At 37.1% G+C, this 24832-nt stretch overlaps 1 protein-coding gene across 1 annotated transcript in view; it reads left to right on the top strand.

The window, feature by feature from the left end:
- The first annotated feature begins 16008 nt into the window (after positions 1-16008).
- Positions 16009-24832, top strand: part of LOC105215262 (somatostatin receptor type 5) — a 266377-nt gene continuing 257553 nt past the window's right edge. The window contains exon 1 of the mRNA XM_054230384.1: positions 16009-16449. The gene's annotated coding sequence lies outside the window, so the exon portion shown is untranslated. The remainder of the gene's footprint in view (positions 16450-24832) is intronic.

Below are 24832 nucleotides of genomic sequence, written 5' to 3'. Positions count from 1 at the left end.
ATTCTGGAATCTTTCGGTTAAACTTTATACTTCCTTGATACTCGTTGTTACTCCTTAGACCTGCCTCTGCTGAAAATATTAGCACGAAACAACTGTCTTTCAGAACGATTTTACTTATGACAGCGGCTATGCTGGCTAGGTCACGTTGTTCGAATGGACGAAAATGCTCCAGCTCTGAAAGTACCCACTGGTGGAAGCCGAGGAAGAGGGAGACCTCCACTCTAATGGAAGGACCAGGTGGAGAAGGACCTGTCTTCGCTTGGTATAACAAATTGGCGCTAAACTGCCAAAGGAGAGATGCGTGGCGCGCTGTCGTGGACTCGGCTATAACCGCGTAAGCGGTCTCTACGCCAGTGAAGAAGAAGAAGAGGCCTTCAAAAACTTCTCATCCATAACTCTCTAAACTGCAAACAAATTACGTTTTCGAAGACACACCTTTCATATTTCTTGCAAATAATATGCCTAATCAATCTTGCTAAAGCTGAACTCATACCTCAACTAGAGCACCAACTCTCATATAACTTTCAGTAATTTGAAAAGTTAATCTTTATTCCACCACTCATATCCGTAACCCAACCTAACCTAACAAATGCATACAAGTAGTGCCACAATACACGGGAGTATGTGTTATTTAAATATGACCCAACTACCAATAATCGCTGTAATCCCATACTCATACTCCACCGCCGCAAATGTTTTGCGTGTAATATGGCAACGTTGCGTTATTAGTGAATTATGTGGCAAATGCTTCGTTATTAATTAGACTCATTTGTGTGCAAAACGAACACCGAACACAACAAAAACCAACAGAAACGGACACAGCGCGTATACTCCGAGAGACAGTCAGTCAGGCAGTCCGGACTGCATGGGGGGCATCGAACAACTGTACCATAGCATGGCTGACTGAATTTGCATTGTGCCAGACTTACGCAACTCATGAGTCCACTGTTGTGTAAGCAGATGAGTCCAACCAACATATCAGTCATGAAGCAGTGTTTTTCAGGGTTGTTAGGGAGGTTATGGCGCTGCGTATTCTTTATAATGCTTGTAGTTAGCATTATTGTTTGTTGTTATTATTCTAGCTGATGTTGGTTTCTCCGACCGCTGTTGTTAAGTCACCTTAATTAAATGTCAGTGTGGCTCGTTAAACTTTTTAGACACTCAAACCATTGGAGGCAATGAAAACGACTTCAGCTAGAAATGTGGGGTTATGCTGCTAATAGAGTTGAGGCTTTCTTTTCGTATCCAAGAGCAAATCACAGTTGCTGTATCATTTTTTTGGTGATGCAAACAAAACACACCAGGGATTTGAGTTAATAATTTTAATAAATCAATTTGTTAATTGAGATATTCAACGAGTTGGGTAATTAGTTGAAAAATATTGATAGGTGGGGAGGGAGTTAAAGTAGCAGTGGAGGAGAGCTTAAATAAGCAGGTACTTTTGAATATGCGAAAAGTTCACATTTCGAAAAATTTGAGATACTGAGATTACATTTCATACTCTTTTATCTTCTTTTCTGAATTCTGGATTAAGTATTTCTTAACGCATTCCCTTCCATTGTACTCGCATGGGCACAGAAAAAATCATTTTTTCAATCAAGTGAGTGCAATGAGATCGAATGGGTTTTCGGTACCATTTTTTCGGTCCATAAGTACAATGGAGGGAATGGGTTAAGAGCGAAAATTATGTTGTAGTTGGTTTTACCGCTACCCTCAAGCTGCACCATAGTTCTTTCTTTGTCTGACCCCTACGTAACAAATGTGCCAAATTGTGGTAGGGATAAAAAATATTGGCGTTTTTTTTGCCTAACCAGCTACACCTCAAATTGGCTTCCCAACGAAAAAAGCTTCCACTTCTGCCCAGTCCATAATAAATGCTGCCCAAATTACAGTCAAGGCTGTAGGATGATGACTTGATCCAAAAAGCTTTCAATACTTTAAATATTTATCATATTTTATTATTCGAAGCGAAGCAGACATTTATAGTTAGCATCTCAGATAGCAATAATAGCGAGACATATGTATTTGGATCGTTTCTTGTCTGCCTCTAGATCCATACACCAGTATTATTCGTACAAGCTTTGATGTTATACAGAATATGGAAGGTTCTTCAATTTTACCAGAATAAAATAGTGATAAAAGGAAGTAATCTGATCAGAGATCCGCTTTAGTATCAAAAAGCTTTGGAAAGCTCATCTCCTCTGAACTTCGGGAGCTTTGATGCAGAACCGAGGCCGCAAAGTCCTTAGTCTTAGAAGCTTTTAACGAAGTTTATAATTAAAATGAAATGATAACAGATCCAATAGTGCTAAATATGTGTGGCCAAGAAGAGCTTTTTCGAACAACGAAAGTATGGGGTCTCATAAGCATTTCAAAGAATCAAAACTTCTTGCCTGAAGTGACTATAAGCTCCAAATATTTAATTTTCTTTGAAGTTTAAGCCAATAAACTCACCCACTTCCCAGAGAGAGACTGTCTTTGTTCAATTAACTTAATATTTGCTGCAATACACAAAAACAACAATTACCATAGCAAAACATCTATCAATTATGCACCAAAGCTGCTTTTAATATGGTTGTAAAATGAATATTTGGCACAATAAAATTTAGACAATACACGCCAGCAGCACACAAGGGAGCTTTGCGTTAAAGTGTTAGTATACACTCGGAGCTCTGTATATATGTATGTAGATAGGTGTGTGACCATTAAATGGACCTCAGCATACTGGGATGCTTGAACCAAAATACATATTGTGCGCCATAATCGAATTTAGAACGACAAAGCACAGGTGGTTCGACCAACAGCAAAGCCAACACCAGCAGACGCCGAATTGGCCACATGTTCATTTGATGGCTTAATAGCCTGATAGCTGTTGCAATGGCGTAAGCGATGTGTAACTATTCTATTCCATTGGTGGTCGCGGTCTTATCTGCACAGCAAAGGTAAGTAACTTGAAATTGCTCTATGGTATACTCGTATATGTATTAGTTAACTGTAGATGAGCTTTCATGCTGAACGAGTGCATATAAATTTTCATGTCCTGCAGCTAAACTATACAATTTTATTACTTCAATTCACAATTTTTGGCACTTTCAACGCCAACACAATAAAAATAGATGCAACAGGGGAGTGCAGGCAACACTTGCTTTTAGCTTTAATCCTTTGCGAATGCAGGTGAACGTCAACAACGCAGGAGTTTACAGCTTACAGCTGCAGCAGAGCTACACTGGCTCTCCCACGCTACAAGCTGGAACGCTTTACTAAACTTCGGGTCGTAATTTATGGTTCGTTAGGTCAAATGTCTGCGCCACAGTGCCCAGAACACCAACGCTTACCTTTGGTCTTGGTTACAAGCTTGTGTTTGTGAGTGTGTTGAACTTGTAAACACCGAAACGCACAATCGCCCCAAAGGCGTTCAGTTGACTTGCCGAACTGCAGAACACACTAGAAACTCTAAAGCAACACCATATACCATCATCTGTAAACTTTACAACCTCTTCACTACGAGCATTTCTTAAGTGCTTGTCATGCCTCCCAAGTGTCCTGTACTCCCGCCGTAAGTGTATGTTTACCATTTTCTAGTGTTGTCCATGCAATTCGCTCCATTATTCAGCCATTCATGTACGTTGTAACTGCCAATAAAATGCCAACATGCAAAAATGAATAGTTTGGTCAGCGTAATAAAATTTGAATTGGCAAAGGCAAGCGTGTAAGACGTATTATCTGGTTTTATAGCCTTCAGCTTTTCACCAGAACTTAAATATTTTAAAATCGAATTCATCACAATCATAGTAAAAGTGTATGTGTGTTTATAATAACTGTTGTATTCGTTCATGTTGGGAAATGTACGATAGCGGCTTGAAGGATGCGCTTGAATAAGAACTTGAAGGATATGCTTGAAAATATATGGAATGAGTTGGATATATGTTTTTTATTTGGCAACAGTATGTTTGAAAAATATTATATCTAACTGTTCTTCCATATATTCATCTTATTTGAAATTCGATTACCAATAGTCGCACAGTAGGATGGTCAGACATGACCTCAGTTAAAAAAAATGATTCAGAGAATTTAGTTCAAATTAAAATAATAGCTCGGTAATAACGAGTTCAATAATATTTATTTTTTATGATTAATAATTAAATATTTTTGTATTAGCATCAATCTCATTGAGCTAACAATTCACATGTCTTCAAAGAGGTGCTAAGAACACCACGGTACAGAAAATCTGTTCATGGTGTTTTCATATGTGGTACAATGGTCTTAGTAGAGTTCCTCGTGGAAGAGATGATGGGCATGAGTAAAAAATACCTCTAATGTATGTATAAATCAACCGCTAAATAGTTTCAAGATATTCTGAAGTTTTAGCTGAATATAAATCATATGGACCTGACTGTTCGTTATAGAAAGAAAATGGCCTAGGCGTATTTCCATTGATTGTCTGTTATCTTTCGACATTAAATCTTTAACCTCAGAAGGACTAACTTAACTGAAACGTGGTGTGAGTATAATAGACCTTCCACGAAACTTAATTGCCATTATTCAGGCCTTATAAATAATCAACACTTCTAAAACAGTGGAAAAACCTGCTATTTTAGATATATTATATGATGGCGTACATCAACTATGTTGAACCTAGAATTTGATCACTTTTGTATATTCAATATATCCTTCACACGGTCTCTATTATAATTGTAAATTTGTATATATCCTTAGAACACTTCGCAAGTCGTTACATAGAGGCTTTAGGGATCATTTTTAAAAGTTAGTTCACATTCTCAATGTTTCTCTTCTAATGAACTCCGCAATCGAAGATAAATACAGTAGTTTTACGAAATAACGAATATTCGTTTTAACGAAAACCGCTTATAACGAACAACATGAATGTCTTATATGAAGAAAGAGGAAAAAATCAAATAACATGAAAATAAAACTGGAAAAAATTCAAAAGAAATGTGCAAATTGAAAAAATGTTGAATTTTATAAAAAAGCTTAAAATTATTGATCAGCACCAAATAGAAGTATAAGAGTCAGAATTGGTCCATTTTGGAAGAATTTATTGGATTTGAATTTTTTTGTTATGGTTTTTCATTTTTTAACAAATAATTAATAAAACAATTTATTTAACTGCAATTTACGGATATTTAACTCATTTTTATTGAAAAACATACCTCTAAGTGAGTACTCGAATTAACGAAAAATTCGATATAACGAACAGGCTTGACAATTAATGTGTTCGTTATTTCGAAAAACTACTGTATATATAGAATAGATATATATAGATGTAGAAGAAGTAATCAAGTAAGACAAGTAGAAACTCACTCGTTGTCTGTATATTACAAAGCGTTAAGGTTCCACTTGCTCAACTCTACCAACTCTACGGATAGGAATAGTTTAAAAAGAAGTGATAAATACAGTGAACAAAACGAAACTCTCTTTAAAACCGGTCCTAGGTATTATAAGCTTCCATCTTATACTCCAGTCACTTTAGACCAAACTGAACTTCGAATAAATAAGTAAAAGGCGTTTCTTTCGACATAAGACTTTGATGAACCAACTCTATATGCTTTTTTATTGCATGTAAGGCACAGATTTAAACAAAGGATTTATCAACTCTTATCGGCTAGTAACCACTAAGAATTTACCGAAATTGTTGTAAACTATAGACCACTGTGCATACATATGCTACATAAACTTCGTTAGCTTGACAAGAAAACTCTGTCCATTCACCCTTTACTTGTATAATTTCTTTTTGATTTCTCAGTTTTTAGCAAATATACAAACTTGAACTATAGAACGCTTGATGTATGCTAAATTTGACCACAAATAAACAGTGTGGCAAACAATCACATCCTTGCAAATATATATACATACATACATATATAGGGAACAAATATTATGTACTTGCATTTAAATGAATATGAATATCTATAGAAAGAAATAATAAAGACAAGACATTGAAGTTGGAGACTTCGACTTCTGAGAAGTAGAAAAAGGAAATGCTTAAATCGATATAAAATTGATGTGTAATGTCACAGCGAATAAAGGATTTACGAAGGGTCAGTTGTTGAATGAAAGACACTAAGGTGAATATAAAGAAACAGAAAAGACCAGCCTGAGGGTTGGAGCATCTTACAATAAAGGCATAATTTGCATATGCAGTTGAATTAGCAAAGATGGTGAGATGCTCTTGGAGCTAATGAATGAAAGGGTTAATTTAATATGAAATAAGGGAAGCAAGGAGAGTTGGTAAACGAAGGAAACTTCCGTGAGTACGTGACCAATGATAAAGTTATTAAATTAGGCTCATGTAAATGGAACTTTTAGGTATAATTAGTATGGTTTTGAAGATTTTTTTAGACTTCCACGGCCTTTATTAAAACATTGAAACACCTTTCAAATTTCGCCACACAAAAAATAAATTTATCCTAAAGCTACTACTATTTGTGGCTCGATCTTTGGAGACTTCCAGTACCTTTATGGTAACATTGAACTTGTGAAACACGGTCTAAACAAAACCAAATTTATATTAAAGTGAGAATATGTATTTCTCTACTGTTTGTAACTCAAGTTTTCGATATGCAACAACACTGATTTGTTTGCATTATTTATGAATGCGTTATTGTTGCGCTTGATGACTTTTCAAAACGTTTTATTATCACAAACTAATAAAATGCATAGCTCTTCAAATTTCCTTAAATAGCATCCCCTAACTGTATCTATTATGGTGCTGTTGTGCTGTACTACTACACCTCACCCCCGAAGCGCACAACATACCTAAAGTGCCAGAGTTCGCATACCGCTTCCTTCAACTGTCATAAAAGGCAACACTGTCGTGGAATTTTTATTATCACTTGGCGTACTTTTAATTTAAATTGCACAAGCAGCCAGCATACAATGTATGAAAATATAAATAAAGTGAAAAATTAAATGCGAAATCCATTTTAGATTAATTTTCTACGTTTTATTCACCGACGCTGCTTTGCAATTTTCTTTTTCAACAAATTTCGTTTTTTACAACTTTCTTTTTACAATTGCCATTTATCTTTTCTACAATTGGATTTTTATACCATTTGTTGTTGTTTTTCTTATTTAAACCAATGGAGAATAGAATGAAAAGGTATTCATAAAAAAATCGCATAACAAAATTTATGTTGCAAGCACGCTTGCTGCAGCCGTTTAGTCCCGCTCTCGTGTGGGATGCGCTTTAAGCGGCTATTTAAAGTAACGATTGCACATTAAAATTATATATTTTACAATTTTATCGCATATTAGATATGGTATTTTGTTGCATGCAATCTACTTTAAAAAAATTACTCGATTTCGGCACCGTTATGTTGCAAATAAAATCGTAAATTATGTACGAAATCGTTTTCGCAAAATACGAAAATTTTATAGTTAATAATAGCTCATATTGAATTGGCAGTAATTGCTGGATACTTTTTAATATGCTTTGCAGATATAAATAACAGTTACAAATTACTTTTTTTTATTTGATAACCACTTAATGCAATTTTTATTGAAGCCTCGTAAAGCCTCAAAAAATATTTTAAAGATTTTAAAGACACATTTTACAGTGTTTCGAATTTAAAAATTTTGCATCAAAAACCAAATAACAAAACTCAGTTAAAGACCGTGTGAATAGTGGAATAAATCTTCAGAGACCTATTCCAATTATTCCCCTACACTCGACTGTGTGAAGAGTGGATAGTATCTACATAGACCTATTCCAATTATTCACCTATACTACCTATACTAAGAATTTCCTTAATCTTATCCTTCCAAAATCTCATCAACCTTGCCTTGATATCTTAGACCTTCAGAACCGACAATGTATAGATTGATCTCTTCCTTATCAAGTTGAGGGCAGAGAGTTATTTATTAGCCGATTCCTATCAAATCATATACAACTCGACTATAATAATAATACTCTGTCCTTTGGTCTTTGTTCATCTTATGATAAAGCTGTATTCAAATCTCTGTTCTGTGGTTATTTAGCTTCTAATAGTAAAATAATAATTTTTCTCTAGAGATGACTACAGATCAATTGATAGATTATTAGAACTATTGTTCAAAATACTATTAAAAAACTTTTGAAAGATCATAAAAGTATTACGAAAGAAAGCTCAGTTACTCAGAAAATTTGGAATAGAAAATGTCTCATATATGTATGTAAGTGAACTGTCCACTGTGAGATTTTAAATACTTTTCTTAGAACTTTTCTACATTCCGACTAATGTACCTAATATTTCATGGAACTGATGTTATATGTTAGATTGTCAAATATCTCACTTCCGCCTCTTTTGAATTTCGCGGCAATGTACGTATAAAGCGGATAGTGACTGGCGACGAAAAATGGATCACATACGTTAATATCAAGCAAAAACGGTCGTGGTTGAAGGCCGGTGAATCGTCGCAAACAGTGGCCAAGCCGTTATTGGCGGTCAGGAAGGTTTTGCTGTGTGTTTGGTGGAATTGGAAGGGAATCGTCCACTATGAGCTGCTCCCACATGACCAGATGCTTAATACAACCATCTACTGCGAACAACTGGACCGCTTGAAGCAGGCGATTGAGAAGCGTCCAGAATTGGCCAAGGGGAAGAGTGTAGTATTCCACCAGGACAACACCAGACCACACACTTCGTTGATGACTCGTCAGAAGCTACGGGAGCTCGGATGGGAGGTTTTATCGTATTCACTGTATAGCCCGGACATAGCGCCAAGTGATTACCACCTGTTACTTTCCATGGCGAACGCCCTTGGTAGTGTAAGGTTGAACTCAAAAGATGCTTGAGAAAAGTGGCTGTTCGAGTTCTTCGCAAATAAGGAGGAGCCTTCTACGAAGGGGGGTATTATGAAGTAGCAGTCTAGATGGAAACAGATTATCGAACAAAACGGCGCATATTTGAACTAAATCCCATCACTGTAACACTTTTTATAAAGCATTAAATGAAGAGCAAACTAGCGGAAGGGAGATATTTCACAACCAATATTTGAAAGGGCTATATGAAGTTGAAATACTACCTCTAAAGTTATTGTGCATATATCTCTGCACCTTGGCGACATCTCCAGTCTGAAGGAACTCAAGAATACCGAAAGAAGTAGCTACGAGAATTGAGAAAATCATTACAAACTTTTTGGTGACGGGTTGATGTTCACTGATCAATCATTAGAGTCGGAGAAGGGTCAAAACTTTGGAGATCATTCCATATTGGCTGGAGGATGAATGCTTTTTTATATTATCGAAAACAGGGAATGTACTATTATGAAGGTCGTAAACCTTTCTTTCCACTAGTTCCACTAAAAAACCATATATAGACAACTATAATGATCTATGCCTTTCCACATACGATGTGTACGCCTACTTTGCCTCCAGTAATATAAGCATAATTTATTAATGCATTTCATCCAATGTGTTTGTTGTTATTTGCGTTTCCATTGTATTTTATTATGATTATTTGCCTAATGGCATATTGTCACTGGCTTAAACGTTACGCGCATTGAATTTCAACATATTATCCTTTCGCATATGAAATTTGTTATTTGACCAGTGTGTGATGGTCTCTAGCAAGCGCATAGTGATTTTGGAGCTTTTGTGATTCTTCTTGTTTTTTTTTTTTTTTTTTTTCACATATGTAGATGCGCACTCGCGCTTATGAACTTACATTTGTTGGTCATTAAAAGGACACGTGCAAGTGTAGCGCCACGTGACCAGTCAGTCAGCCATGCAGTGTTGTTGTGTGTAGTTTGTTTGTTTTTTGTTATTTGTATGCGTTAAAGTATGAATTTCCGCGTAGAAAGCAAATACTTGCCCACCGCCACAACGGATGTTGGCATCTTCAGTGGCTTGTGGCATTGTTTGTGTAGCCTACTCATGTGCTTCCGCTGCGTGTAGTTTTACCTTCGCATTTTTCTTTGTTTCTCTACACATTCCCCCCCTCGTTTATTTATTCATAATTTGTCCATTGCCTGCTGGCTGCTACGCAGTCATTCACTTTGAGTGTCGCCGCCGCAAGTGTCCTGCGGCCGAAACGGGACCAGTCAAGTCAAGACAGTCAGCGGTCGGCCAGTCAATAAGTGCTGCAATTACCACTCGGCAAATACATAAATGAAAATAATAATGGTGACAACAATCGTGTAAACAAAAGCGAAAAAAGTATCAATTCGTGTAGTGTTCATTTGTTAGATTTTGAAAATTGTTTTGATTTTGATTTTCATTATTTCGGTTAATTTTTGTGTCAATGTTTATTTGCAGGAGGTTTCGTATGTGTGTTGAACGTTAGCCGGACGTCGTTTGGGCCGACGTGTGAACCATGTTAATTTGTTATTAATTGTACTACAGCACAAGAAAAACACACGCAACTATTATTTGCTTTTAGTGCGACAGACAACACTGATACGCTTGGCTAGATAAGATTGTCGCAAGTGTGCGTGGGAATGTGGGGAGAGAGTAAACTATATTATATGAGATTTTGAGTGGATGAGTCCGTGATGATTTATGTACAAAGAAATTTTGAAGAATTTATAGAATTTGTAGATATTTATTGACATACTCTTGAACAATTTGCAACTCTTATTCCATCCTAACCTCAATCTAACCCACTAGAAACTGTATCCTGTCTTAAAAGAAGTCTTGAATGATGAATTTCTTTTGAAACCCCAAGTTTAAAGCCCTTTAAAAAGCGAATTAGTTTCTCAAAAAACTGCAGACGGTTCTTCGTCAATTTTGATATCCAGATCGAAAGTGGTGATCCACTTTAAACACCGTCTAGATAAGAGCTGTTGGTATTCGACTAATCGACTAACCGAATTAATCCCATAGGGCATTTTTCGAATCATAATATTCGGTTTGCAGTATCCGGATAGTCGTAAGTTGTCGACTATTCGATTAATAGCTCACTTCAAAGTCTGCTTGGATTTCAAACAATTTTCATTTATTTAAATACTTGCAGAAAAAGTAACTATTAGAATAGTTATAATATTCATACGAACGGTTACAAAAACGGTTATTCGAATAATTAGATAAAGTAGTTAACCGGCCGATGATAGCTGACAACTATAAGTGTCTTATAAAAACATCTTCTTCTATTCGCTACTTGCTATATGTGAACTGTATTCTCTGGTAAAAAAGTGTACTTATTAAAACCACTAACAAAGTTTTCCAGTAGAAACTAGTGGAAGAGAATAATCATATGTGTGTTGCTGAAGGGGATTAAATTTGCAATATTTTCCATATTTGGTTATGTCAGTCTTTGTAATTTATACCAGTTGCTTGTTCGATTCGCTACTATTCAAGGTTTAACTCCATGGGACAACTAATTACTCTGTGAGAGGAATTAGTTAATGATAAAATTTATTAAATTTGTTGTTGGTCGTAAAAAGTGCAATTTCGAGAGATCTAATGGCAAACATTTTTAGAAGAATGATATACTAGGCTTTTTGAAATCCTTCAGGTTTTTTTCTGATTTTCGTTGCTACTACTTGGATCTTAGTCTTCCTTATTCATATAAAATATGAGCTTTCAAATGTGGAAACGCATACATATATACACTTCGGCAGCAATATTACCCCATAAATTAGCGCTGACTAATAAAACATTTTGCAAAGCTGCTAGATAATCACCGGAAGGTGACGAAATACGTTAGCACAAAGCTCACAAAGCGTACGCAGCTGCTTCTGTTCTTACCCCCTTTCTATGAGACATTTATATATCAAATATTGCCTTGTTTACGTTCGCTTCGAGCTTCAACGCTTGCTACATAATTCATCACACTTGTGTCCCACTCGCTTGATGCCTATTTTACCTTCTTATTATATATTTATATGGCAGCATATATTTTATACGATTATATAGACGCATTCGTTGATTGCACTTAAATGACTTGTCGCCATCCTGTCGACACATTTCGCGCATTCAAGGAGTCCTGAATTATTTTTATTGACTGCGAAAGGGATAAAGTTGGGTTGAAAACAAAAAAGGATTGGAGAAACCCGTGCAAAATATTGTGATGTATGTGATTGGCGTTGCAACCGTTTAGCCGGTTACAGCCGAATCGACGATAGTGCGCCACCTCTCTCTCTCCTTCGCAGTTCGGCGCCAGTTGGAGATCCCAAGTTTAACCAGGACGCTCTCCACCTGGTCCCTCCAACGGAGTGGAGGCCTTCCCCTTCCTCGGCTTCCTCCGGCGGGTACTGCATCGAACACTTTCAGTGCTGGAGTGTTTTCGTCCATTCGGACAACATGACCTAGCCAGCGTAGCCGCTGTCTTTTTATTCGCTGAACTATGTCAATGTCGTCGTATAACTCGTTCAGCTCATCGTTCCATCGTCTGCGGTATTCGCCGTTGCCAATGTTCTGAGGACCATAAATCTTGCGCAAAATTTTCCTCTCGAAAACTCCTAGTGTCGTCTCATCTGATGTTGACATCGTCCAAGCTTCTGCACCGTAGAGCAGGACGGGAATGATAAGCGACTTGTAGAGCTTGATTTTGGTTCGTCGAGAGAGGACTTTACTGTTCAATTGCCTACTCAGTCCAAAGTAGCACCTGTTGGCAAGAGTTATTCTGCGCTGGATTTCGAGGCTGACATTGTTCGTGTTGTTGATGCTGGTTCCCAGGTATACGAAATTATCTACGACCTCGAAGTTATGACTGTCAACAGTGACGTGGGAGCCAAGACGCGAATGCGCCGACTGTTTGCTTGATGACAGGAGATATTTCGTCTTGTCCTCATTCACCTCCAGACCCATTCGCTTCGCCTCCTTATCCATGCGGGAAAAAGCAGAACAAACGGCGCGGTTGTTGCTTCCGAAGATATAAATATCATCGGCGTACGCCAGGAGCTGTACACTCTTGTAGAAGATTGTACCTTCTCGGTTTAGCTCTGCAGCTCTTATAATTTTTTCCAGCATCAGGTTAAAGAAGTCGCACGATAGTGAGTCACCTTGTCTGAAACCTCGTTTGGTATCGAACGGCTCGGAGAGGTCCTTCCCAATCATGACGGAACTTTTGGTGTTGCTCAGCGTCAATTTACACAGCCGTATTAGTTTTGCGGGGATACCAAATTCAGACATCGCGGCGTAAAGGCAGCTCCTTTTCGTGCTGTCGAAAGCAGCTTTAAAATCGACAAAAAGGTGGTGTGTGTCGATCCTCTTTTCACGGGTCTTCTCCAAAATTTGGCGCATGGTGAATATCTGGTCAGTTGTCGATTTTCCAGGTCTAAAACCACACAGATAAGGTCCAATCAGTTGGTTGACGGTGGGCTTTAGTCTTTCACACAGTACGCTCGATAGAACCTTGTATGCGATATTTAGGAGGCTGATCCCACGATAATTGGCGCAGATTGTGGGATCTCCCTTTTTATGGATTGGGCAGAGCACACTGAGATTCCAATCGTCAGGCATGCTTTCTTCCGACCATATTCTGCGAAGAAGCTGATGCATGCACTTTATCCGTTCTTGGCCGCCGTATTTGAATAGTTCTGCCGGTAATCTATCGGCCCCCGCTGCTTTGTTGTTCTTCAAGCGGGTAATTGCTATTCGAATTTCTTCATGGTCGGGTAATGGAACATCTGTTCCATCGTCATCGATTGGGGGATCGGGTTCGCCATCTCCTGGTGTTGTACTCTCACTGCCATTCAGCAGGTCGGAGAAGTGTTCCCTCCATAATCCCAGTATGCCCTGGACATCGGTTACCAGATTACCACCTTGGTCTCTACATGAGGATGCTCCGGTCTTGAAACCTTCGTTAAGTCGCTTCATTTTTTCATAAAATTTTCGAGCATTGCCTCTGTCTGCCAGCTTCTCAAGCTCTTCGTACTCACGCATTTCGGCCTCTTTCTTTTTTTTGTCTGCAGATGCGTCTCGCTTCCCTCTTCAGCTCTCGGTATCTATCCCATCCCGCACGTGTAGTGGTCGTTTGCAACGTTGCGAGGTAGGCAGTCTGTTTTCTCTCCGCTGCGAGACGGCACTCCTCATCGTACCAGCTTGTTTTTTGTCGTTGCCGAAAACCAATTGTTTCGGCTGCAGCGGTACGCAGTGAGTTTGAGATGCCGTTCCACAGTTCCCTTATACCGAGATGCTGATGAGTGCTCTCAGAGAGCAGGAGTGCAAGTCGAGTAGAGTATTTCGTGGCTGTCTGTTGCGATTGCAGCTCTTCGACGTCGAACCTTCCTTGTGTTTGTTGACGGGCATTCTTTGCTGCACAGAGGCGGTGCGTATCTTCGCTGCGACCAGATAATGGTCCGAGTCTATATTTGGTCCTCGAAGCGTACGCACGTCTAAAACACAGGAGACATGTCTTCCGTCTATCACAACGTGATCGATTTGGTTCCGCGTGTTTCAATCAGGAGACAGCCAAGTAGCTTGATGTATTTTCTTATGCTGGAATCTGGTACTACAGACGACCATATTTCGGGCCCCAGCGAAGTCGATCAGCCTCAGGCCGTTTGGCGATGTTTCGTCATGGAGGCTGAATTTACCGACTGTTGTGCCAAAGACACCTTCTTTACCCACCCTGGCGTTAAAATCGCCAAGCACGACTTTTACATCGTGGCGGGGGCAGCGCTCATAGGTACGTTCTAGGCGCTTATAGAAAGCATCTTTGGTCACATCGTCTTTCTCTTCCGTTGGGGCGTGGGCGCAAATCAGCGATATGTTGAAGAACCTCGCTTTGATGCGGATTGTGGCTAGACGTTCATCCACCGGGGTGAATGCCAGGACTCTGCGACGGAGTCTCTCTCCCACCACAAATCCAACACCAAATTTGCGCTCCTTTATATGGCCGCTGTAGTAGATGTCACAAGGACCCACCTTCTTCCGTCCTTGTCCCGTCCATCCCACTTCTTGGATGGCGGTGATGTCAGCCTTGAGTCGTATGAGGACATCAACCAGCTGGGCAGAGGCACCTTCCCAATTAAGGGTCCGGACATTCCAGGTGCATGCCCTTATATCATTGTCCTTAAAACGTTTGCAGGGGTCGTCATCAAAAGGGGGGTGTCTCATCCGAGGCTTTCGTAGATTTTTCATTGGGGGGTGTTTTTATGTGGTGGGTCCACGCCCTACGCACAACCGCATAAGCGGGCTTCGCCTTCTCACTTTAGCTCGCCTTCAAACGGATGTCTGTTGGCTACCCAGAGGATACTTGGTCTAAAACCGGAAGTCGTGAGCTGCTTGAACCATGTGGAGAAGAATCGTTTCTGGCCACTCCCAAGTGAATGACAATCAAAAACTTTCCTCACTTGCGTGAACTTCTACACATGATCCCATCCTCCAAAATATTAGGCTGACAAATATTTCCCTTCCGCCTTTTTGTCTTTTGAATTTCGCGGCTATATATAAAGCGCTACAGAGCTCGTATCTGGCAATACATCTTTGAAAGGTCTTGGCATAACCTACAAAACGACGCTATGCATGATTAGTTTGGATATTGCGTTCAACAGTTCTAGACGAGTAAACATGGAGTTCACTAACGCCGAAATTCGCGCTATTTTAAAGTTCTCCTTCGTTAAAGGTAAACCTGTTAGAGAAACATTCCGTGAGATGAATGGTGTTTTGGGGGATGGTCCCTATCACTTCAAACTACGGTTAGTCACCAACCATTTTAAACTATCTGCAGAAGGCTGGATACACAAAAAAGCTTGATGTTTGGGTGCCGCATGATTTGACGCAAAAAACCTTTTTGGCCGAATCAACGCCTGCGATATGGTGCTGAAACAAAACGACCCATTTTTGAAGCGGATGGTGACTGGCAATGAAAAATGGATCACATACGACAATATCAAGCGAAAACGGACGTGGTAGAAGGCCGGTGAATCGCAAACAGTGGCCAAGCTGGGATTGACGGCCAGTAAGCTTTTGCTGTGTGTTTGGTGGAATTAGATCCCAGATGCTGTTGTTATAACTATAATATCCTATGTTAGACAATTTGAATTGAAATTTACTATTTTATTCTATTTGAGATAATATTTAATTAATATTTTACATTTTTGATTTATTTTTTTCAGGTAAGTCTCCTGAACGTAAACCGTCAGTCAGCAATCAGTCTTAAAGCAATCAGCGTCGGTTGTTGCTGAGGCCTTTGTGTTGCAAATAATTTTTTATCATTTTGAAAAAATTATAAATCACGCAACAAAAAAAAAACTCATCTGAATTAAAAAAAAATTCCATACAATGAAAATTCAAATATCCTACCATGACGAATTACAAATTAAAAATGGCAACTTGCAATTGCAACAAAATCAATTAGGAAATCAAGTTGCAAATTTGCGTGCGCTCCATTAAATTTCGCCAACTCACGGCAGCAGCATTTGTAAGTAAAAATATAAAAAACAACAACGTTACAGCAGCAGTCAATATGCATATGTACCTCCGCCAGCATAAACGCATGGAACCCACCACTATTTTGGGCATAAATAAAATTTCGCCTCCCCAGCGCCGCTGTTGAATACCAGGTAAGCACGCAGACTATTTTATAGATTAACATGCAGAAGAGGGTTACTTTACTCGCCGCTTACGCAACGTTAAGTAGCAACAAAAAGGATATTTCCGCTTTATGCAAAAAGGTAGAACCATAAAAAACATTCTGCACTTACCAAATAAATATGTTCAATATTCGTCGCGGAAAATTATTGAAATTGAAAAATCACAACACAAACAACAACAGCAGCTATAGTATTACAACGCTTGTGTGGAGGTCCTGGTATGCAAATATCATAAGGATATTCATGCATAGCTACATTTAATGAGGGAATTGGCATATTATGCAAATTTTCAATTTCACAGCGCAATTTTTTTAATTTTGCACTTGTTTTGGGTTACAAGTAATTTTTGAAAATTTGTCAACAGCAAGTGAGCGTGGCGGAAAGTTAAGAAAATATTTGCATATTGGTTTGTTAGAAAGCGAGCGATACTTCGGATTATTAGCACCACAAATCAATTTCCAGGTCATTAGTTCATAGCTATTGGCAAAATTTCCAGAATTATATGTGTGCTTTAAGGGTAAAGCGCAAGTGGAAAGTTTTTTTTGAATAGTCAATATGTTACACAAGTTCATGTGGAAATTGTTTGAGATTCTTCTTGCTGGGGTTTAGTATTTATGTCGTGATTTCTTCATACAGATTTGAATTAGATATACTTACTATATTCTTTCAGTTTTCCGCTTATGTAAATACCTCTGTAGAAATATAATTTATGGTATTTCGATATGAATTATAAATTTATACTCTTAGTGCCAGGTGTTCCACACGGTCAGTTATACTTTGTATATATATTTTCCAGTAAAATTAAATATTTCAAAACGGCATTTTTAACCTTTAAGCCTTTAAAGATAGCTCAGACTATTATAGGAAATGAAAGTATCAAAAAATGAAAAATCAATACATTAGGTTGGCAAATATATCCCTTCCGTTTTTTTGGTCTTTATTCAATGATTTATAAAAAGTGTTATAGTAATCGGATTTAGTTCAAATATGTGCCGTTTCGTTCGATAATATGTTTTCATATAGACGGCAACTTCATAATACCGCCTCGTAGAAGCGCTCCTCCTTATTTGCGAAGAACTCGGACAGCCAATTTTCACAAGCCTCTTTTGAGTTCAACTTTATACCACCAAGGGTACAGGAACAGGGTAATCACTTGGCGCTATATCCGGGCTATGTGATGGATGCTATAAAACCTCCCATCCGAGCTCCCGTAGCTTCTGACGAGTCATCAACGAAGTGTGTGGTACTGGTGGAACACTACACCCTTCCTGTTGGCCAATTCTGGACACTTCTGGTCGATCGCCTCCTTCCAGAGGTCCAGTTGTTCGCAGTAGATGGTTGAATTAAGCGTCTTGGCCATATGGGAGCTGCTCATAGTGGATGATTCCCTTACAATCCTACAAAACCTTCCTAGCCACTGCTAGGGACGATTCACCGGCCTTCGACTTTTTTTATGTTAAATCTTGTGGCACCCAAACATCAAGCTTTTTTGTGTATCCAGCCTTCTGCAGATGGTTTAAAATTGTTTGGTGACTAACTCCTATCTCCTGGGCGATGTCACGAGATGCCACATGCCGGTCTAACTCGATGTTTTCCATGATTCGATCGATATTCGTCGTCACAGGTCTTCCGCCGCCTGTCTTATCCATAGTGTGTTTTTCACCCGCTCTGAATCGTAGTTCGAAGTGATAGAGTACTATCCCAAAACACCATTAATCTCACGGAACGTTTCTCTAGCGGATTTGCCTTTAACGAAGGAAAACTTTAAAATAGCGCGAGTTTAGGCGTTAGTGAACTCCATTTTTGCACGTCTATCATGCATAGCGTCGTTTTGTAGGCTATGTCAAGACCTTTCTGAGATGTATAGTATTGCCAGATACGAGCTCTGTAGCGCTTTATATATAGCCGCGAAATTCAAAAGATAAAAAGGCGGAAGGGATATATATTACGTATTAATTTCAAAAATCCTAAATAAATCTTGACATTCATAGAAAAATAATAAACTCAGTTAGTGATTCTTAATGCCACACAGCCGACTATATCCGACGTCTTCGGTTTGATGGGACTTTGTGAAGTGGAAATGAGGCTTACATATAATGTCATCAAAATAGCAAAATAAATAACGCATACTATGGTGGCTAGGTGATTGAATCATGAAAACAGCTCAGCTGGAACAATTACGGCCTTATTAGAAGAACTTGACTTCCATGTTTTTTGGAATTACTGTCAGTTTTTGACACGACAAACGTACTTTGGCAGTTAAACTATGAAAAGTACATTTTTTAATTGACAAAATTATGATAAGCTTTTAACTCCACTTTAGAAGTCCATACTCCCTATACATATACTTGAAAGGTCATATTTTTTAGTATTTTTTGATTTTAGCGTCTGGTATATATATGGAAACCCCTTATTGATTAAAAAGGATCATATTAAATTCGCATTACTTATTATTTCATAATTGGCTTATAAATCCAGCAACCGTTTCAGCCGGCAGCACAGTCAGCACGCGTTGCTATTAATTAGCAACGAATTACGCAGCAAAAAAATTTAAAAAATCTGCGAAACGAAAAAGTATTAAATTACCAACAATGCGAAAGGTTCACGAAAAATTTTAAAATTTATCAAAAAATGGAAATACAACAATCGAAAATGCCAAAGGGTTGTAAAATGTAGGGTAGTGGAAAATTAAAACTTTTTTTAGACTATAATAAAAAATTTAAAAGCTTAAAAATTCTGCTCGAAAATTACAGATATTTACAAGTGCAACTCAAATTACGCGCTAGCGGCGTTAAGTGAAAGCGGATTAATTGAATTATTTGAAAAGGTAGTGAATTTGTAAGTGGTGGTAGGGATTTTTGAATTTCCTTTTCTTTCCCATTTTAAAAATATTATTTTTCATTTTATTATAGCCAACAACACCTGTGCTTTGTTTATTATTATTTTTGTTAATGTTCGCAAGTCTATTTTATTAGCTTAAGTAGCAGCATTTAATCCTTTTCAATTGCCTACAACGCCTAGGCATATGCTACGCCTATACAACATTGTTGATTCTCAGCTACTTTCCTTGGACTTTCTTTGGTGAAAGGTTAAAAGGCGTAAATTGCTACATTTCAGCTTGTAAATACGGACATTTCACCTGCTTAAGACAACAATAAGTAGGCAATTCAACGGTATTAGCGCCGTACACAATTTCGTAAGACGCCTGTAAGTATGCTATAAAAACATGTTGGCTTTTTTTTTCTTTTTTTCTCTCGACTACTGCAATTGAGTGGCAATTGTTCGTGCTTAAGGCAATAAAGTGTTTTAAAATCCGCACATTAAGTATAAATTGGTTGAGAGGAAGGGAGTGTGTAAGGCTAATAACTGCTAGGGCTGCTTGTAGCGCAAAGAACTAAAGTAAACTGTAAAAAAAAAATAAATAAATATTTCTTCAGCAATGACAATATATATTCGGAAAATAAGTTGTGTGCCATCGCACTTGGAAAGCAAGACCCTTAAATATGTCTGTATAAACCTCCCCCCGATATTTTTTTCACTCCTTAAACTCTCCCACCACTTGTTTTGCGCGCTTTTTAGTTCAACTAAATTGACTAATAACAATTTTCGACAACGCAGTTTTTTCTTAATACTCACAAATATATTTTTTTTATATTTTTATTTTCTCCTCTCGCACTCTCTTTCTGTATCTTTCTCAATTTTGTTTTTAAATATCCGCCATAAAAATTGCGCTGTCTACACCTGCGACCACAATTACATCACACTAAGGCCTCGCAAATGTAAGTGGCCATAGGAATTCAGCTAAATTGATAGCTGGGGGACAGACTATTTAAACTGTACCTTTGGGTTATGAAATTTTTCAACTTCCGGCACGCCGAAAAGTTTAAATTGAGTTAAACACAATTCGCGGGTAAAAAAATTAAAAAAGTAAAGTTTTTTATATCGTATACCTGGTAGCACTTCTTGCATATTTATCTGCTGTCCATGTCCTTTTTGAAAAAAAATATATCTCCCATTTAACATTCCTGCAACACATTAATTAATTAAACGCTGCAAGACGTGACGATGTTGTTAATTCAATTTTAAGTCAGCGACAATTTTGTAAATTTTTTGCTGGAAAAATTATTTTCACACAAAATATTTAGCAGCTGCACTTAGTTGGCGTCCACAAAGCGCCTGTTAATTTGTTTCGAAACTTTTTCAAAACGCGTAAATATAATTAAATGCAACCCTGTTGGTGATTCGTTTCTAAAGTAACAAGGGTCAACAGTAATAGGTGGCAAAATTTGACTTTGCTCTCGTTTTTGTTGAGTTCACATCTGGTTTTTAAGATTTTTCTATACATATACTAATGGTTTGGTACAAAAAAGGAAATGAAAAGGGTCGTGGTCAAATGTTTCGAAGATAGAATCTTAAAATAAGTTCTCCACACTTCTAGACATAATAAAAGTTGGAGAAATTAAAAATAATGGTTATAACATTAGAAAACCTACCCATGGAATAAGACTAGTCAAAGAAGAACTATGTATAAATTATCATAAATAAATTTGATCTAACCTAGAACAAAAATTTTTAGAGAATATTAATTGGGACGTTCTAATTAACTTCTTATATTTCAAGAACATAGCAAGTTTTTAAATGATATTGATTTCAGACAGATTACAGACAGAAGGATTACTTAAATGATAAAATGAACTTAGCTTACGTCTTTAAAATGTATAAATCTATATTTTGAAAAATCAATTCAAACGAAGATCTCACACCATTATTTTTAACAAATTTCGTCAGCGAATCCTGACGTTTTTGTAGGAGTTTTGTTTTCAGAGGCTTTGACCTTCGTGAGCGTAGTCTGTTGAAGCTGCATTCGTTTAGGGACGGTTTTAATCGTAGTTCTGTCAACAAGCTGTGGCATTCTTAGGTATTTTGCAGGACTATTTTCAGAAAAGTATCTCAGATATTAAACTGCGTTACGGCTCCCCACACCATTACACCTCCCACTCGACTGTGTAAGCAATCCAAATGATGTTCCTCCTTGCGCAAATCGTGAAAGTAATAACTATATCCGTCTGGGCCTTCGAAATTAAATTTCTTCTCATCTCAAAATACGACATAATGCCACTCCTTAGACCAAGTCATGTGTGTTCGGGGAAAATTTAGACGATTCTCTTTTCGCAACTTGTTAAGTGGTGGCATTTTCTTTAGATTTTGTCTTTTAAGGTGTTTAGCTTTCTTGATCACCCTTAAAGTAGTCGATTTGCTCACTTCAACACCAGTTTTCTATTAAATTTTGGCGGAGGAGACGTGTGAGTTTGAAGCTTCTCTAAATATACGCCTGAGTTCAGTCTCGGTAATTACACTATTATTGCCGCCTTTAAAGTTGTTTCCATAATTTTCTTTGTTTCGAAGAAAATTAACAATTGTTTCTCGATGTCTTCCCGTTTTTTCCGCTACTTTATGCAAAGACAATCCACATTCATGAACCGTTTCGATTATGGATTTTTCCTCCACAGATAAAAAATTCCTATCAATCAATTAAGTACCATAAAAAGTGGCTGTGGTTGACAGACTACGCGAGATAATCAAAATCCCATTTAGGGGGCGCTATCCTGATGACGCGATTTTTGTTTGCAAATTTTTGTACTGTTTTGGTTTCTAATACATTACAATTTTCTAAAGAATCGTATTGTGTCCTCTTATAGCTTATTTTGAGGCAAATTGTTTAAAATATCTTGGCACTAACGCAAATACTATGGAAGATATTTGGTATCAACCGAGTGGTAAATTGATCTAGTATGAAACTTCTGTTAGCGAAGACAATACTTTTGAAAGCTAATATAGTTTATATACAATTTATGTAGTTTGAGTTGAAAATAGTTTCTAGAGAGTAATAGTAAAACGATTTCAATTTTAGATAAGAATATATATAGAAGAAAATTTTCGGTTTTCTACAATAACAATCCGATATTAAAAGGATATTTCTTCCATAAAAACTGTTTAACTCTTCAAAAAAATGATTATAGTTTCAGAGAATTATTTATATTGAGCCCTTATTTCTTAAACCCCAACTACTTATAGGACATATTTTTAGCATATAGACATATATCTGCACTTTGTGATGAATGGAGATTAGGAAATTGAGCGGCTTTAATTTAAACGAAAAATATCAATAGTTTCTTTCTTGTTGAAAACTCACTTCTCAAACCAAATATTAAAACATCAGCAACCCTTTCGCTACCTTGCCGCAATCTATAACTGACACATACACACTGCCAAGCGAAAATGTAAACCGTGCACTCGTATTCAACTCTACACGTACAACTTTAATCTGCATGCCACAATTAATAGCCAAAACGAAGATAAGAGCGTTTCACATAATATTTAGAGTCACGTGACCACACGCCCTCAAAACAGATTGCCTTGATGAATTTACGAGCGATTTTGATGGCATCGGCCATAACGCGCGGTGGCTGATAGTGATGGTGATGAGTTGTTGAGCTGCTGTCAAAGTGTTGGTGGAATAACAAAACACCGCAACAAAAACAACAATAGCAACAAACAGTAAATTAGTGTATGACTAAAAAAAATGTGCTCGCGTTGATGCGCTTTTCTATGCCAATACAAAACACAGCAGCAACAACAACAATGGATGAAATTTTTTAATGAAAATATAAGCATAACAGCTTAACCCTTGAAATTTGAGTCGGTTGAAAGAAGGAATGAAAGGATTAAGCACGCCAACACGCTGCCGGACGCGCGTTTAATGGAATTAAAAAATAAAAAACAAAAAATTAAAAAAAGTAAAAAAACGAGCAACGGCTTGAAGCCCAAAAAAAGTGGCAGCACCGCAGTGGTGTGGGTGTTTTTATAAAAGGAAAATACCACAACATAACATAAAATTGTATAATTTATGCATTTCTCACATGTAATGCAAAGCGTTGAGCGGCAGGAAGCGAGTGTGTTTTTGTTGTTGAGTGAAATTTTCAACGCCTGCATAGCAAATGATGCGCACACGTCAGACGAAAGGGTTGTAGCGCTAAGCATGGAACATATTCCTGCGCTTAAATATGTGTATTAAATTTGTTTAAAATATTTGTTGGTGTGTCTACACGCCTTGCATGAGTTTAAGCATAAGTCATGTTAAAGTCGCGTAACGCTGACAGACAACTTTTTGACAGTTGCTCATCAAGAGCAGCGTTGACTGGTGCGTGTGACTGCTTTAAGAGTCTCCGGGGAGCCATGGTATTTATTTCAATTGCTTGTGAAAGGGTTAATGCCAGGCTATTGAAACTAATACTAAGAAATTAATATGAAATTTTAGTGATTGCGTGAGTTGATCTCATTTTTAATACATAATTTGTTATGCCACCAGCGGAAGGAAATTAAAGAAAATAAAATATATAGACAATTGAAGCAATGTAGAGAGCTAAGCAGCATAGTCATTGAGAATAAGTAACTGTATAATATATAGTAATTATTCATCAAGCTCTCAAGTGCTATATAGAATGTAATGAAATGTTATCTACATTTTTGAAAAGTTTAGTCTGTCCCACTATGACTTTAAATTTTCTATATATGGGGCATTCTCTGGAAAAAAAGCCACTTGAAAAAAAAAGTTATTTATTTTCTTTGGCAATTATATATCTTATAGTACATGTAAAACCTAAAATAAAACATATGGTTTTAGGTCTGTGTAACGCGGGGTTGCCATATTATAAGGGGCCAAAGTTTTTTGTAAAAAAATGTTTGAACCGCCATAACTTTAAAACTAATGAACAGATTTTAAAACACCATGTAACGTTTTTGTACAGAATTTCTCAAAATTTGAAACTGTATATCGTAAAAATTTTTAAAATTAATATTTCATAGCAAAAAATGAAAAAAAAAAATTTTTTGGAATTTTTAACAACTTATGCCCCCTTCGATTTTTTTTCGAAAATATCTTAAAATGTTCCTTATTTCATCACCTTTTTACCCCCCAAAGGGAATTTTGGGACAGCAATATTTGTATGAGCTACAAATAAAAAACCAACTCAGAACATGATGAAAAATCATTGATCTGTGCACTATTATTATCAGAATTTAGCGTAACCCAGGATTAACAACGTGGACGTAGCAGACATTTAATCCCTTTTTGTTTTTTTTTTTATTTTTTAATATTTTTTTAAATTTTTTTGTATTTTTCAAATTTTTAATTTTTGTTTTTTGTTTTTGTTTTTTATTTAAAATTATCACGTACTTACATCTAATCTACGTAATAATTAAAAAAAAGCAAAAACCAAAATAAACAAAAAAACAAACAAAAAAAATTAAAAATTTGAAAAATACAAAAAAATTAAAAAAAATATTAAAAAAT

The sequence above is a fragment of the Zeugodacus cucurbitae genome, chromosome 4, assembly GCF_028554725.1.
Source record: "Zeugodacus cucurbitae isolate PBARC_wt_2022May chromosome 4, idZeuCucr1.2, whole genome shotgun sequence".
NCBI lineage: Eukaryota > Metazoa > Arthropoda > Insecta > Diptera > Tephritidae > Zeugodacus > Zeugodacus cucurbitae.
Note: the sequence above shows the minus strand (reverse complement) of the source record. Positions and strands in the feature narration are given on the sequence as shown.